General features: G+C 35.6%; 1 long non-coding RNA gene across 2 annotated transcripts; it reads left to right on the top strand.

Moving 5' to 3' along the window:
- The first annotated feature begins 798 nt into the window (after positions 1 to 798).
- LOC138137606 (uncharacterized) lies at positions 799 to 3,749 on the top strand. Of its 2 annotated transcripts, XR_011161808.1 has the most exons (5): positions 799 to 1,465; positions 1,519 to 1,852; positions 1,900 to 2,795; positions 2,847 to 2,982; positions 3,034 to 3,749. It is a non-coding gene; the product is annotated as an uncharacterized lncRNA (long non-coding RNA). The 2 variants fall into 2 exon arrangements; XR_011161807.1 differs by having other exon boundaries at positions 1,519 to 2,795.
- The last annotated feature ends 12,289 nt before the right edge of the window (positions 3,750 to 16,038 follow it).

Raw genomic sequence — 16,038 nt, 5'->3', positions numbered from 1 at the left:
CTAAGAAAATTTTTAAAAATATTTCAGTGTATTATTGTCATTTACACCAAAAAAACTTCCAATATTAACGTTCAAACTCTATCTGTTACAGATGTATGTAGTTGCATCCGTCACCTTGAATTACCAATTAATACAAAATTCCCTAGAATTTGAAAGTTTATTTATCTTTTTAATTAAAAAAAGGGTGCAAATTCGAAAAAATAACATAAAAAGCTCGTTTTATAAGTACATTGGCGTATTCGTCCCATAGAAAACTCCCCAACACCTGGGACTCGTACGCCAAATCAACCCTTATAAAACTTGTTCTTTAATATGTACTTATACTATTATCTAATCCCGTGGGATAAATGACACTTATCCTACTCATTTACGTGGGATAAGAACTTCATTACCGTACGCATTTCATTACCTCACTCAGTGGGATAAGTGAGCTTCATTACCCCACTCTGTGGGATAAGTAAGTTCTTATCCCACTGAGTGGTGTAATGAAACTCATTTATCCCACTGGCGTAAATAAATAAGATTTACCCTTTTTTTTAATTCGAGGCGGTCTTAGATAAAATACCTATCGTACGTACAGTCGATGGACAAATAAAACTGGGACAAAAATGACAATCATATAGTAAGTCAACATTTACAAATTTGCATCGTTTAATTACGGCTTTATCACAAATAGGTTAATTTTGGTATGACATATTGTATAGACACTAACAAATATATTGACAATTCAATGGTCTGATTTACACAGATTAAATTTTAAGTGTCCCAGTTTTATTTGTCCACCGACCGTACATAACACGTGGGCCAAAGTAAAGTCCATTCATTTTGTATTGAACTTTTCAAGGTCAAATTATAATTTTTTTCAATCATGTGATTCTGACTTCGAAATATTTTGCCTGTTTACAGTCACTAAACGTCCCGATTTAGTAACTAAATTTTTTGACAATTGACATGTAAACATCAAATCAGTTTAACGGTTAAACCACAGTAGATTTACTCATGAGTAAATCTACTGTGGTTAAACGAAACCGTGACACCTGTGCGTGACACCGCGTGGACCGTGTGTTGTTGTGAGATGTTTGGTTACAGAATTCAATAATTTATAATTATTGTTACATGTATTTATGGTTGAAAATTACAATAAATAGGCTCATGGCCCAGTGTACATGGAAACAGTAGTTGTTTTGGTAATGATTTCATAACATAGCATGTACAACATACATAGAGCTGGTGCGTTATCTCTTGACACGCGAGTTAAAGTTGCGCAGAAGACCAAATTCAGACGACTAGTCACGAACGGCTCCCACCCGTTCTAAAAAATCGCCGTTGTTGAATTGTTGCTGAACCGATCTTTGCCGATAGTTCTCCTTCTCCCTGCTAAACTCCTCCCACCGCGCACCTCGCGTGTCAAGAGATAATGCACTAGCTATACTTATTACATGAGACATGACACTCTTCAAGGCAAGTAAGTATCTTGTGCATGGCGAGAATTATATCACGAACAAGGAAATATTGTAGCAGACAAGAGGGAATCTTGAGAACCCCGACAGACGAGAATATGAGGACAACTGCAGGATGCTGACAAGCAGAATGGAGGGTGCTAAGCGGAATGGCTCTTGATACCCAACATTGAGATTTGGACAAAAAGAAAGTGTAGGGAAATGTATTTTCATCTGATCCAGGCACTAAATGGACATGGATGTTTTAATAAGTTAATCCAGAATATGAAACAGAGAAAGCGGGGTATGCAAGTGAAAACTACCATTGGATGAGACATTATCTTGGACTACATAGTTGCCATAATGCTCCTGAAAGAAGAAAACTGGAGCTATATGTGATATTGATGGTGAAGGTAGATAATGGGTCATAAGACAAAAACATACTATTACTGTTTCGAAGGGCATAACTGAAAGGGAGAATTTACAAAGGATCCTAAGAATACTTTATTTAGTATAAAAGAACCATTTTCTGAATAAAATGCATTGAAGAAAAACATCCTATTTATTTGCCAAGTGACATGTACTAGGAACTATGAACAAACAAGTGGGAACAAAATTAACATTTAAACTACTTCAATGAATATTCTTTCAGTTGTCTCATCACTATCTGAATCTAATGGAGTTTGGTCTAAGTGGAGATCATCATATTTTTGACGTTTTTCATTGGAGAGCGACACAACGCTGATGTCTGAATCTGAATCATCAGATAATTCTGCCAAATTTACGATGATTGGTGGCATATCTTTTATTGGAAAATTGCCCATCATTTTATTCCAATCACTTTTAATCAGGTTCTCGCAATGTTGAACACTGTTTGCCCACATCTCAGGTGTATAGTTTACTAACGCTTCTTGCCACAATCTAGACACCCTATTTTTGCAAGCAGGTTGCGATCTAATGTTTTTGTTATAAAACATTTTACAGAACCCCCATACCATTTCGATCGGATTGTATTGGCAATGGTATGGGGGTAGACGTAAGACATCATGACCTTTTTTTGCCAAAATCTCGTCGATGACATACCTCCTTGTAATCTTAGCGGCATCCAGGTGTGGTTTTATTATATTCCAAATATTCTTTTTTCTCATTGACTCGTCGTATGCAATGTTTTTTTTTTGTTAGCCACTCCTGTAGTTGACCCTTTGTAGATTTCAATGTAGGTAATTTATCTGCAACCATGGAGTGGTACGGAGCGTTATCCATAATAACAACAACTTTCGTATTTATCTTGTCTAAGGCGGGTATTAGTTGTTGTTCAACCCAAGTCTGGAATAATTGACCGTTCATCGTGCGATGGTAATCCCGGTGTTCTATGTTGCTGTCTAAAAGATAACTACACCCTTCCAGGAAGCCACCTTTATGACCGGCGTGGAGATCTGTAAATCTTTTTCCTTCCGTTGGTATTTTGGAAGGATTTGCCTTTTTGTCAACATCATCATAAACGGACCTGACTTCCGTTTTGGTAAATCCATGTTTCATCAAGGTATATAAAATGGACATTGTCATATTCTAAATATTGTAAATATTTTTTAAGGAAACAAATTTTTTTGGAAATCAGGAATTTACTTGCCACTAAGATTTTCCTCTCGTTTACTTTTTTATACTTGAACCCCATAGACCTTAATATTTTATACAGCGTAGTTCGATTCAAAGTGTAATTTAACTCTTCTTTGGCGAAATTTAATAAATCATCAAGTGTAAAGTGCTTGTTTTCTTTATGGAAAGAATAAATTTTTCTCGACAACTCTTCTTTAAAATATACATTTGTATGAATTTCACTTTTTTTGCGAGGTGGTGGTTTGGAATCGGTCAGTTCCTGACCATTTTCATGGGCTCTTATTATTCGTTTAACTGTACTAACCGCGACCTACATGGGAGAGGTAGTTGATATGACAAATTAATTATTAGAGGAGTATTCATTTTTACCGAAAAAATACGGGATAGTTTTTCATGCAGGACAGGAACGGGATAATTTGGGTACGCAATCTTCAACTCGTCAAAGCAGTTAATAAGGGCTGTTTTTAAGGCAGCCGTCAATAACATTTTCTTTTTTCTTTCAGCCATTATAATACGAGTATGTTCGAAATATTATAAATATATTTGATATTTGCGTGATTTTTATTGCTTTTATTTTGAATTCAAAGTTTGATCTGACAGCGCATGTCAGATTTTGAAAACTTAGTGACATAAAACCTCATGGTCAAAAAATTCCTAAATATTCGGATACCAACATAACTCGAAAACGTCAAAGTTCAATACAAAATGAATGGACTTTATGTTACAGGAAACTCGTATGATTACAGATGAACTCGGGTTAACGCCCTCGTCATCTGCGATCTTCACACTCCAATCCTATAATATTGCTTTTATCCCACTAATTGTGTAAATAACTACAGGGTGTCTCAGCTAAGACTTTCGAGCCTAATATCTCAGTTATTTGCCAACGGATTTTTATGAAATTTAAAATACAGATATTTTAGACGGTGAAGGTTCAATTAGTAATAATAGAATTACCTCAAGTTAAAAAATGTAATTTTAACACATGTTTGCTTTATTGAAAATTAAGCGCAATTATTGTTAAACGTTAAAAATTAGGTGTGTACAAAACAATTAACTAAATCACTCGTCTGATTCAACGAAAAGATTAGATTTTGTTGTTAAAAATTTAATCTAAATTTTGAAGGTATTTGAGCAGTTACCTTTTGAAACAATTGATGAAAAGTTGCCAAGCAACATTTTGTACACCCCTTAAAATCTATCAAAAATGGACGCGCTTTATTAGAAATGTCAAATTGTGTAAATTTATTGAAAATACTCTAAAAATAGACTACAATTGCAGAAATTTCAATATTGTTGAAAAAGGAAACAATTTTTGCCTACGGAGAGTGTCGTAAGAATTTCAACGACACAGTTCGTTTTCTCGTGGAACACTATCCAAATGTAGGCTTGACAAAATTTAAGATCCAGAGTGTCGTCAATTTATTTGAAGACACAGGAAGCGTACGTGAACTAAATTACCTTACTAAAATATGCCAATCCTGTTTTAGTCTTTTATGGAAGAATTAAAGCATCCAGTATAATAAATTATGTCCAAATGTTGTCTAACTTTGTAAGTATTTGTAAGGTTAGAAAGATAAACGTCAAATATGTCAATGCGTTTGTGCGAAGAGGGGTGAACCAACTCGCGACGCAGGCGACCAGCAGGACTTCTGCTATTTCCAGGATTTCAACTAATTCAAAGATTTGCCAGGGAGGAGGCGAGTCCCGTCTCCAGCTGCGCTCCGTCAGGCTTCCGCAACATTCGCCAACAGCTCTTGTACGCTGGTGGAAATAAATGTGTATTGTCCCGTGTATTGCTCTCTCCTGTCCCGCTCCCTGATCCGGACAACCGAAGTTTGTTTGTGGCCGGCCTTTTAGGTCGAACAGTACCTATGTCAGATTTAGAGATGCAATGTACCCACTCCGGCTGAAATTTGTGAGGCGGCAAGAGCGTCAAATTTGCTGAAATGTTTGTTTTTTAAATTTTATATGATTAGGCATAGAAAGTCGCAACTTTATACAGGGTTATTATAAATTATTGTAGTCGAAGCAGGCCATGCCCATGTTATGAAATTTTTGCTGCTTTCATGAGAACTGTGAATTTTTGTCGCTGTCACTGTCATTTTTTAGGTGACAATTTAATTCATACACTAAAAATCCCATAAGCAGCGGTGTTTTTGTCATTATGACAGCGAAAAAAGTTTGCCCTAACTTTTCCAGCGACAAAACGGGACCTAACTTTTGAAAGCGTCTGATTCTAGTAGGTCTGCATCATAGTGATTTACGTATTCATTAAATTGGCTTACCGAATTACACTCAAGCTTTTTTTTGTGTGTCGAAGTAAACTTGCCATTTATAATTCGAGTTTTGTTGTCTGGCAATTAAACTTAAAAAACTGCCAGAAAAAATTACTCTTCCTACGGACTCGTAATTTTTTCAGAGGCAGTTTTTTTCGTTAAATTGCCAGGCAACAAAATTCTCATTGAAATGTCAAGTTTACTTCGACAAAAAAAAGCTCTCGTGTAATTATAAGTGAAAATATTGATTTGTTTTCCCACCCAATTTAACTCCTGTGTGTGTACTCACTTATTCACGTTTTTTATATGGAGGGGCAACCATAAATTTTACATTCAGTTTTTACACCTACTTGGACTACAATCATTTATAATAACCCTGTATGACTAATCTATATGTATATTTCCCAAAGTATACGAATCGGGTATCATTCGAAAGCTCTTGGCTTCAAGTTGTGCTGTTTCGAGGTTCCAGGTCTCCCATATTTTCGATCAGGAATTTACCGATCATACTTTTGCCCATAACTTAACCTTATTTATCTTACTTACCTATTATCGAGCTATCAAATTGATTTGTAATTGAGTTATCCATGAATCCGAAAATGTATGTCGTACTTGAACTCCACGCTCTAATAAATACAGTGCGAAACACAGGTTAGGTCTTCACAGTCGACATATATAGGGTGTGGCACAACTCACGCCTCAGAGGAAACTGACTTGTGCCGACAGCAATAACATTACTGGAAAGACTGATTCTTTTTTCTTATCTGCTTTTTTAATCAACTTAGAAGCATATCCAATCCACCAATCCCGTTAGTCAAGCTCGGAAAAACTAGGGGAGAACAGAATGAATGAGGGCGTTGCTTGGTTTCCAAAAATATTATCATTCTACTCAAAATATCTGGTCAACTGTATTTTATTGTCAAATTTAGCACATTATTGCACTGTCAAAAAAATGTAGGTTAAGAATAATGTCAATAAATTTAATAAAAGTTGTCATCCTATAGCCCGCAACTATTAATACAAATTTATTATTGGGCGGAAGTCGTAAAGCAAACAACAAATGGTGGTTTTAAAAAGAAGCGAGTTTAATAGAACGAAAGCAAATAATAACAAAACGAAACACAAACAAAACTCAAAGAAAGAAGAATTAAAGGAGATGCTCAAAATGTCCTCCATTCATTTCGAGACACAGTTGTGCACGCCGTAGTAAGTTTAATTTAGAGGCTCTGACCATTTCAGGTGTAATTGTTGCAAAAGCTTTTTGTAATCTGTTTCGAAGATCCTCCTCGTTATGAATGGGTCGGTTGTAAACAACGTTTTTCACGTACCCCCCATAAGAAAAAATCCAGAGGATTGAGATCCGGAGATCGTGCAGGCCAGTGGCGTGGACCACCTTGTCCGATCCAACGATTAGGATACATTCGATTCAAAATACCTTGCACATTGCGACTGAAGTGGAGTGGTGTCCCGTCATGTTTGAACCACTGATTTACAAGAAAAATCAATGGAATATTTTCAAGTAAATGAGCCAGTTCCATATTTAAAAAGTTTGCGTACACAGCTCCGGTTAAACGCATAGGGAATTCAAAAGGTCCGATCTGAAAATAAAGAATACCTAAACACGCTTTTTTTATTTTTTAAAATCTTGACTTACCACTGAATCTTCCACTGGTCCTGACTACAAATTTACGGAAAATCGACGCTGAAATGCACGCGGATAAGTAGTCCTTGGATTATCGTACGACCAGACATGCAAATTTCGATGGTTGAAACATCCTTGCCGACCAAAACTTGATTCGTCCGAAAACAAGATCCGTGAAATAAAATTTTCATCTTCTGCCGCTTTATTAAGCAACCAAACACAAACATTTCTTCGAGCAGGGTAATCTTCTGGTTCGAGATGTTGCACCCGAGTGTAGTGGAAAGGATGAAGTATGTTCTCATTCAAAACGCGATGTACCGATCTGCTAGAGATATCTACCTCTTGGGCAATTTCTCTTATACTCCTAGTTCCATCTTCTTCAACGATATTCAGTATTGCCTCTTCATTAGCCAAGGTCCGTGTGGTTCGTGCACCTCCGCCAATTTCATTTCGATTCGGCAAAACTTTCCCTGTTTCTTGAGCCCTAGCAAGTATATACTCTCAAAATTGTTTTGTGATCAGGAGAAGGTCGGTCAGGAAAACGATCAGAGAAAATTCTTGCTGCCTCCCTAGCGTTCCGTCCGCATTCTCCAAAGATAATCAACATCTCAACATAATCGGCAGCTGAATACATTTCGGCAGAGTTTTGCAACACGATTTCAGATCTTGAGAAAACACAATGACAAATTAAAATGTTTAAATTGTCAAGATGACACAAACATCTGTCAAAAAAAGCAGTGGACCATTTGATTATAAAAAGTATCGCGCGGTTCGATAATATTCGATTGCGTAGCCCCCAATTAAGTCCTCGATGGTATTCTCGTCTGATTGGTCAATTTCGCAATGTCTTTTCTCGCTTATTTTGAGAGTAAAAAAAATATAGTTTTTAATTTACGTTTCAGCGTAATCCCACGAATTTGCCAGTCTTCTGTGGGGCGTCAATCCTGCCATTCCCTGTACAGAGGTCGTGCAAAAAAACTATTTATATTTATATAACTGTATATAATGAGCAACTTTACTCCCTGATTGTATGGACTAAACCGCGTCTTTTTTCCCCTTGGGCAAAAAATCATAGCCAACTCAAGCTTTTAGTCATCTTTTTCCCCTTGGACAAAAAACCATAGCAAATTCAACCTTTTATGACGCATATTTATTTCGAATTGTTTTTTCACTCGAGGTGCAGTTTGTACCCGAAGGCGAAGCCCGAGGTACATGCAGGTAAACACCGTACAGGTTGGATTGAGCATTGCTAAATCGCATTATGTTGGTTAGCTGCACGTCACTATTTACAAAACATAAGTACAGAGCCAAAAAATTTAATTATTTGACCTTGAGAGGAAAATCCAACGTGAATGGACTTTACTTAGTTACAAAAGATATTTAGGTTATGTTTTCATTTTTAATCATTGAACAGTGAACTAAAAATGTTTTGAATCATTCTTTGCTTTGTACACTTGAAGCGAAATGGAGCAACTAAATGAATTGGAGCAATTTAATAAAGTTTATAAAAAACACACGACAAACTGAAAACAGGTAACAAATTAAACAACAACCAAAAGAACCAGAAGAAAATTATTTAAGACTTGATTAACACTTATCTGCAAAATTTTGATTTGTGAATCACAAGAACGAACACCAATTAGTTAACAATACTGGAGCGGCTTTGGCACAAATTTGTAGTTTACTTCCCGTTATTATCACTTTTTTGTTTGTTTCTCATAATCATTTCTTATGGCCCTCTTCTCTGACTCCAGTAGAACCGCCCTAGTTCGTTTTGAACTTTCCATTTTAACCTTTTTACAAAATAGTCCAGTCAATATAAACATTCGACCTTGCAAAAGGTCATGTAGTTCTGATTTTTTAATATGTTCTTTGGACCTCAGCCAAGAGTAAAAAACCAAATTTGCAACTTCGAAAGGCTTGTGCGCGCTGCGTGGTAGCCGAAGAACAGCAAAATTTTCGCACTATTTTCAGTTTTTGCTCAATATCTCTTAAGATATGAGTCTAACAGAAAAAGTTGAAGTTATCTTTTTTAAACTAGATTAAATTCACTTCAGTTTGAGGTCTAATCAAACTTTGTGCGTCCAACAGTTTCCGAGATACAGCTCTTCAAAAACTGGGTATTTTTTCCAAGAAGTGAAATTTTTTTGTTTATTTCTCTTTTTTTATTAAATATCGTCAAAAATACTCGGCCCCATGAGAAAAGTCAAGGGCAATGAACTTCAAGCGTATTTATTTAGCTTTAAACTAAGATGGGCAGCTGCAGGTCCAATGCTTCTCTAAAAAGTGGCATATAACCGAAAACCTCTAAAAAGGGAATTTGGGAAAAATAAATGAAAACAAGTTTTGAGCGCATCAAACATCACGTATAGGGCCTAAACCGAGCAAATAAGTTATTTTAACGTAATTTAGTATGTGTGGTTAACAACTTGAAGGGAGTCTGCGAAGTTGGTGGAGAAATACTGCCCTCAGCGCCAGACTGGTTCTGATTGTATGGAAAATCATCAACTACCCCAAGTATGCTCCTTTGGAACGGGTTCATTAAGCAGGTGACAAGTGGTCTTGATTTTTATGGCTCAAAAATTATTTTCCTCTCATTTATCCGCACCCCTCCTACTGATTACGATACTCTGTTCATATCACCTTTTGAAGCCAGTGAGAGAAGTAAAGGTTATTTTAAAAAAACCTGCTTCGTTACTTTTGATCAACCACTGTTCTTTAAGGCCAGAGATATTGTTGAGGGTGGCCAACATTCTGAGTTAAGCTGCGTGGTTGTGAGGCTTGGAGAGTTCCATCTCCTCATGTCATTGATGGGTTGTATCGGTGCAATAATGGCAGGGAGTTGTTTGAAGCCGCTATTTATGACTATTTATACAGATCACAGGCCGGGACAAGATGCTGAATGGTCATGCCTATTCACGAGCTGTACGAGCACACATTTTGGCTAATCTGATATTGGCTGGCATTATTTTGGATGAGGTAGACTTGACTGGGAAAGAAAGAGCCGAAACTGAGAATAAGCTACGTGAGAGTGAGAGGTCTCTCATCTTGTTTGTAAAGGAAAATAGGACTTACCAAAGCCTAAGAGCCAAATTCAAAACTGCATTGCATAATTTGGAAGGTAATCAAAGCTGTGGGACCAATATTTTCACACGTCTACTACCGTAAAACTATTCATCCAGGCACAGCGTCAGGGTGATTAAGAACCTTCACCTGTATACTATCGATAAAATGCTACCTTGTTTTCATTCAGTTGGTCACTATTTCTTCACAAAGAGTGCCCACTTATATTTGCAAGATATGATGGCTCTAGAACAGCGGATGGATCCAACTGAGTTTAAGATAAACATAGAACAAAATTTTACAATCCGCCGATCCGATAAATTTTGGCCCGGCCTATGGTCAGATTTGATTGCTGATGTGGTTTATGAAAAGCTACGGTGGATTGGCACATGTGCGTGGAATTTCCAGCAGTGAGCTAGCACAGTGGACCGTAAAAATTGGGTTCATGATAAACATACTTGTATATGCCAGGACATGTACCCGCCGGAGCTCAAATTAAAGTGCGCCAATGAATGAGAGGAAAATAATTCTTGGTCGATCAAAATCAAGACCGCTTGTCACCTGCTCCATGAACCCGTTCCAAACGAGCATACTTGGGGTGTTCGATGATTTTCCATACAATCAGAACCAGAACAAGTCTGGCGCTGAGGGCAGTAGGTACTCGTATTTCTCAACTTCACAGACTCTCTTCAAGTTGTTAACCACACATACTAAATTACGTTACAATAACTTATTTGATCGGTTTAGGCCCTATACGTGATGTTTGATACGCTGAAAACTTGTTTTCATTTATTTTTCCCAAATTCCATCTTTCGAGGTTTTCGGTTAAATGCCACTTTTTAGAGAAGCATTGGACCTGCAGCTGCCCGTCAGATCTCAATTTAAAGCTAAATAAAAACCCTTGCCCATGACTTTTCTCATAGGGCGAGTATTTTTGACGATATTTAATAAAATAAGAGACGTAAACAAAAAAATTTCACTTCTTGGAAAAAATACCCAATTTTTGAAGAGCTCTATCTCGGAAACTGCTGCATGCACAAAGTTTGCTTGGGCCTCAAACTGTAGCGAATTTAATCTGGTTTAAAAAAGGTAACTTCAACTTTTTCTGTGAGACTCATATCTTAGCAGATATTGAGCAAAAACTGAAAATAGTGCAAAAATTTTGCCGTTCTTTGGCTACCACGCAGCGCGCACAAGTCTTTCGGAGTTGCAAATTTGGTGTTTTACTCTTGGCTGAGATCCAAACAACATATTAAAAAATCAGAACTAAACTCCATCCATTTTCAATATACATTACTGTTAGGGAATTTTCTTTTTTTGTATTGCAATGAAAGTGTTTTATTTTTTCTAATATTGAACATTCAAAGCGGACGTTTTGAATTTGTCAAAAAATTTGACACTGTCAGATTATAATTATTGAAAAAAATACGATTAAGTAGCGATATCATGGAGGCCACAGGCAGGGTTATAAAGAGAAAATGCCTCACTTTAGAGATAAAACAAAGTGTTCACCGGTGTTTTAAAAACATTTATGGAAGTAAATGGTCCAAATTTGGGGAGGATGCCAGTTTACCGAATGGTTGGGGAAATTTTTGCCGTAAGTTGATAAATCCACTTTTAATTTAAATTGATCTACATATTTAAAATGTTAGCTTCAATCTCCTACAGATATCTGAAGGAAAAATACGGAGTAATTTCTGGATCGGGGGCACAGGCACATAATGGAAACGACGCACAATGGAACAATGAAGAAATATTTGCGCCGTTGTGCGTTTTTTTAAATTACAAGACCGGCCTTCAGGCTTGACTTGAGAGGGTTTCTCCTGAGCACTGCACTATTCATTTTGAATGTATCATGCTTCCACTCTGTGTCCTGCTCTGAAATCTTTTCGTTAAAATTTGTTTATGTTTATTAAGGGTACACCTACTTGTTGGTTTCAATGCCGGTATTTAATATTAACCTGTAGATACCATATTTTAAGTAAAATATTCAAAACTAGTTTACTTTACTTGATTGCGAAACTCGATTAGAGATTTGTCAAAAATGACAATAATCGTACATTATAACCTCTTAAAAAAAAACACATAACCTGAATTATTATCTGACATTGCATTTACAGTAGAAAAAAGTTGTATCCTATTACACCACAAAAGTTACTAAAATCACTAGATTTAGTTGTGTATATTGAAAATGGATGGAGTTTACATGACCTTTTGCAAGGTCGGACCCTTTTTTATGTTTATATTGACTGGACTAAAATATACTTAAATAATTTTGTAATTTATTTGACAATGTCAATTTAAATAAATGAATAGTTTGAAAAATTAAAAATCATAGATAACAACTGGGCAATATGAAAATAACTAGCGGTTTAACCAACCTAACAACTGCAATTTTGATTTTGACAGTCCAGCTGTTTTTTGAATGGACTTTACTATTGTTTACGCAAGTACTGCTATTATGGCACATACCTACTGCGTATGGATAAAGGGATTTATGCAAAGTGCTAAGTCATTTACAATAGTATATTGCGATGTCTCCAATATGCCTAACTGCCATCAGGCGTTTTGCAAAATGACTGAAAACGGCAGGTCATTTTGAATAATTGAAAGATATTATTGAAAGTGAGCTGTTTTGCAAAACGCCTAGGTTTTTTCAAAAAAACTAATTCTGCTATAAGCTTGCGACATTAACACTGTCATGCTCGCCCCAGAGAGATCAACTGAAGGTTTCTTGTTGCTCTAGTGGAAATACTAATGTTTCATAAAAAGCGAAAATATTCGCTTCTACAACTCATCATTAGTTGTGGTCCACTTGAAAGCTTCGAAGGAACAACGGCCAGGACGTCTTTATCAAATAAGAATTTTACTTTTATAACACTGACGAGGCAAAGTATTCAACCTGATCACCTGACAAATTCTACCTGCTTACAGACTCATTAACTATCTTTCCCATATCATTTAGATGAGGTCAATCTATAGCGCAGAGCTATTGCCATATCTTTAATGTTATTCAACGCGGATAGTTTGGAACCCCTCGCGATCTCCGTCTAAAAGAGCACATTCCTACCTATATTAATGAAAAACGAAAATATAATACTCTTATAGATCTGAGACAATTTAATAGATGTAAAAGTTTCATTAGCAATTTAGAGTATCGAAAAAAATCACTCATGAAGAAATTGAAAGATACGGGATATCAAAAATTATCTTGGTCAAAGGTGGCCATGGATTGGAAAACGTCCGTCTCAACTTATTTACTGTGACGATTTCTTCGGTACGAATGATTGGCCTACCACCCTACCAGCACCTTTTCTATGAGTCAGAGCCAGTTTCGCAAAACACACCAACACAATTTTTAAGACATGCATAAAAATTTGTATTGTCAGTGAAACTTATACATCCATTGAATTGTTGTAAATTTAATTTGCGCAATTTCTTAATCACTTAGTGATTGTTGGTTACTAATCAGATAATAATAATAATAATAATAATTTAATACTGTGAGAACGCTTGAAAGTCTAAGGCCGGGTTGTATAAAGCATAGTTAACATCGTGTCAGCTAACAACGCGTCAAGCCGAAAATCCCCCAATCCGATTGCTTGACATTATGTTATCTTTAACAACGTTTTATACAACTGGGCCTAAAATTATCAAAAAGTGAGGATACTCTTTTTCGTTCAATTTTGAAAGGCAATAAACTTTTTTTGAGACATGTAAACTAATAGTTATTTAAGTGTAAAAAGTTATCCTTTATTGTACGAACGGGTTTAAAATACGAGAGAGTTACGAGTGAGTGTTTTAAAAGATGTGAGTGCAATAAAAGAACTTTTTACATGTATATCTTACGACAATGTATCTACGATCATAACGTTTTACCTTTAGTAATTATTATAATTGAGATTTTTTAAATTGTGACATTTCTAACAAATTGTATTATTTTATTTTGACAGTTCTGTGCAATAAAATTTTTATTGCACAGTTCAGTCAGTTCACTAAATGGCAACTTTGACAACAATTTTCAGTGCAAAAAGTGCCTACTTTTTACACGATCGTAGATAATAGTAATTTATTATACGAGTTTTATAAGGCACCATTTTGTGGCACGCGTTTTTTAGAGCACGAGGAGCGCAGCGAGGAGTGCTATAAAGTAAACAAGTCCGACAAAACAGCTTATAAAACGAGTGTAATACAATATTGTTTTCTATTTTGCCCCTATTTTAAATTTAAAAAAGTTCAAAGCACAAATAAAGAGTTGGTAACACTAATAACTAGACGAACAATTGCAAGTTTTGAATTTAAAGTATTGTGAAGTGCAGTGATCACGTAGCAACTATGTACTTACTGTGAGTCGCTACCAACATTAAAAATTTAAGTAAATGTCCTTGAAATCGGTACCGAAAAGAACTCCTTTTCCAAACCCGTTTGAGTGTTATGCTGACTTATTAAAGGTGCAGTAGTAATTTATCATACGAGTTTTATAAGACACCATTTACTCAGTGTGAGTCGCTACCAACATTAAAAATTTATGTAAATGTTCCTGAAACCGGTATCGAAAAGAAATTCTTATCGAAACCCGTTTTGAGTGATATACTGGCTGTGTTAAAGGTGCAAAATAGAAAAAAAAATTATAGACTACCTACTCTAATAAATAATGTCATAAAGAACTGTAAATTGAAACATTCACTTTTATTTGCTTTTACTTTAGTAGATAATCAGGCAACACATTTTACACCAGTGAATCTTACACTGCAATGTTGTTTTATATTGTTTAGATGGATTAAATATTTTGACGCTTTTTAACATACGTATACTTTCAAATTTATATTTATTATTTTTATCGTTTAAGGTAATTTTTTTTTATTATACCTGAATCATAATCTCTGTTTTTGACACTAAAATGCGTGCAAATCGGTCCTTTAAAGCACTAAAGCTTTAAAGTTGCTTAGGTAACAACAAATTCACCTACATTTTCAAAAATGTTAATACACATTTATCCACAATTTATAATAAATACAGGGTGTTATGGAAGTCCACGCACACCAACAGAACTCTTTAAAATAAACATTTTTTAAATCCTTTTTTTAATTGAATATTTTTTTTACATTTTTCTAGCCCCTAATTTGACATTTCGCTCATGGGATCATCAATTGAAACGAAAACGTAAGCGAAAATGTTTTTGTGCGATAAAAAGTTTGCAGTTTCTTTTGAAAAAAGAACAACCACTTTTTACAATGTTATCGTTATCACTTATCAGTATTAAAAATTCACAGTACGGTAGCTGTTGGATTTTTTAACCAAATTTAATAATTGTTTTAAAATTGTTAAAAATGGTGAATTTCACTAATGCCGAATTAATTAACCGATATGGTGTTATTGTAGATTTAGGTAATGCGGTCGAAGCGCGGCGGTTGTAGGTACACGGAACGATTTCCAAATTGTAGAATTCCGGATTCGCTGACTTTTTCGGCAACTGTTCAACGCGTGCGTGATCACGGAAAATTTGATTCACGAACTCATGATCTGGGAGGTCCAAGAAGTGACCACGTTTTGGAAATAGAACCTAAAATTTTACAACCCATTGAAGAAGAGCCAAATTTGAGTATCAGAAGACTTGCTTTACATGTCGGTGTTTCCACTTTTATTGTCTATTGCACGTTACATGAACAAAAATTACCTAGATACATCTTTAATTCTTTACCATGTCCAACGTGTTCAAGCTGTTCAACATGGAGATCCATTTCGGAAATTGCTTTTTGCCGGAAGATCGACGAGGTTTTTTACTTAATTTTGACATTGACAATTGTTTATTAAAAAAATTTCACTATAGAGTTTAGCGATTTTTATGTCAACCAATCTCTCGTTGGACAAACTATAACATTTAAAAACATTCGATTTATCCCAATAATCTGCAAATATATTTTTTTTTTTTGTATCCAGGAAATAAGAAAGAACAATCATACCCATGTTGGATACCACTAGGTAGGTACTCGTATTT

Source organism: Tenebrio molitor, chromosome 1 (genome assembly GCF_963966145.1).
Source record: "Tenebrio molitor chromosome 1, icTenMoli1.1, whole genome shotgun sequence".
Taxonomy (NCBI): Eukaryota; Metazoa; Arthropoda; class Insecta; order Coleoptera; family Tenebrionidae; genus Tenebrio; species Tenebrio molitor.
This window is presented reverse-complemented; position numbering and strand designations above follow the sequence as displayed.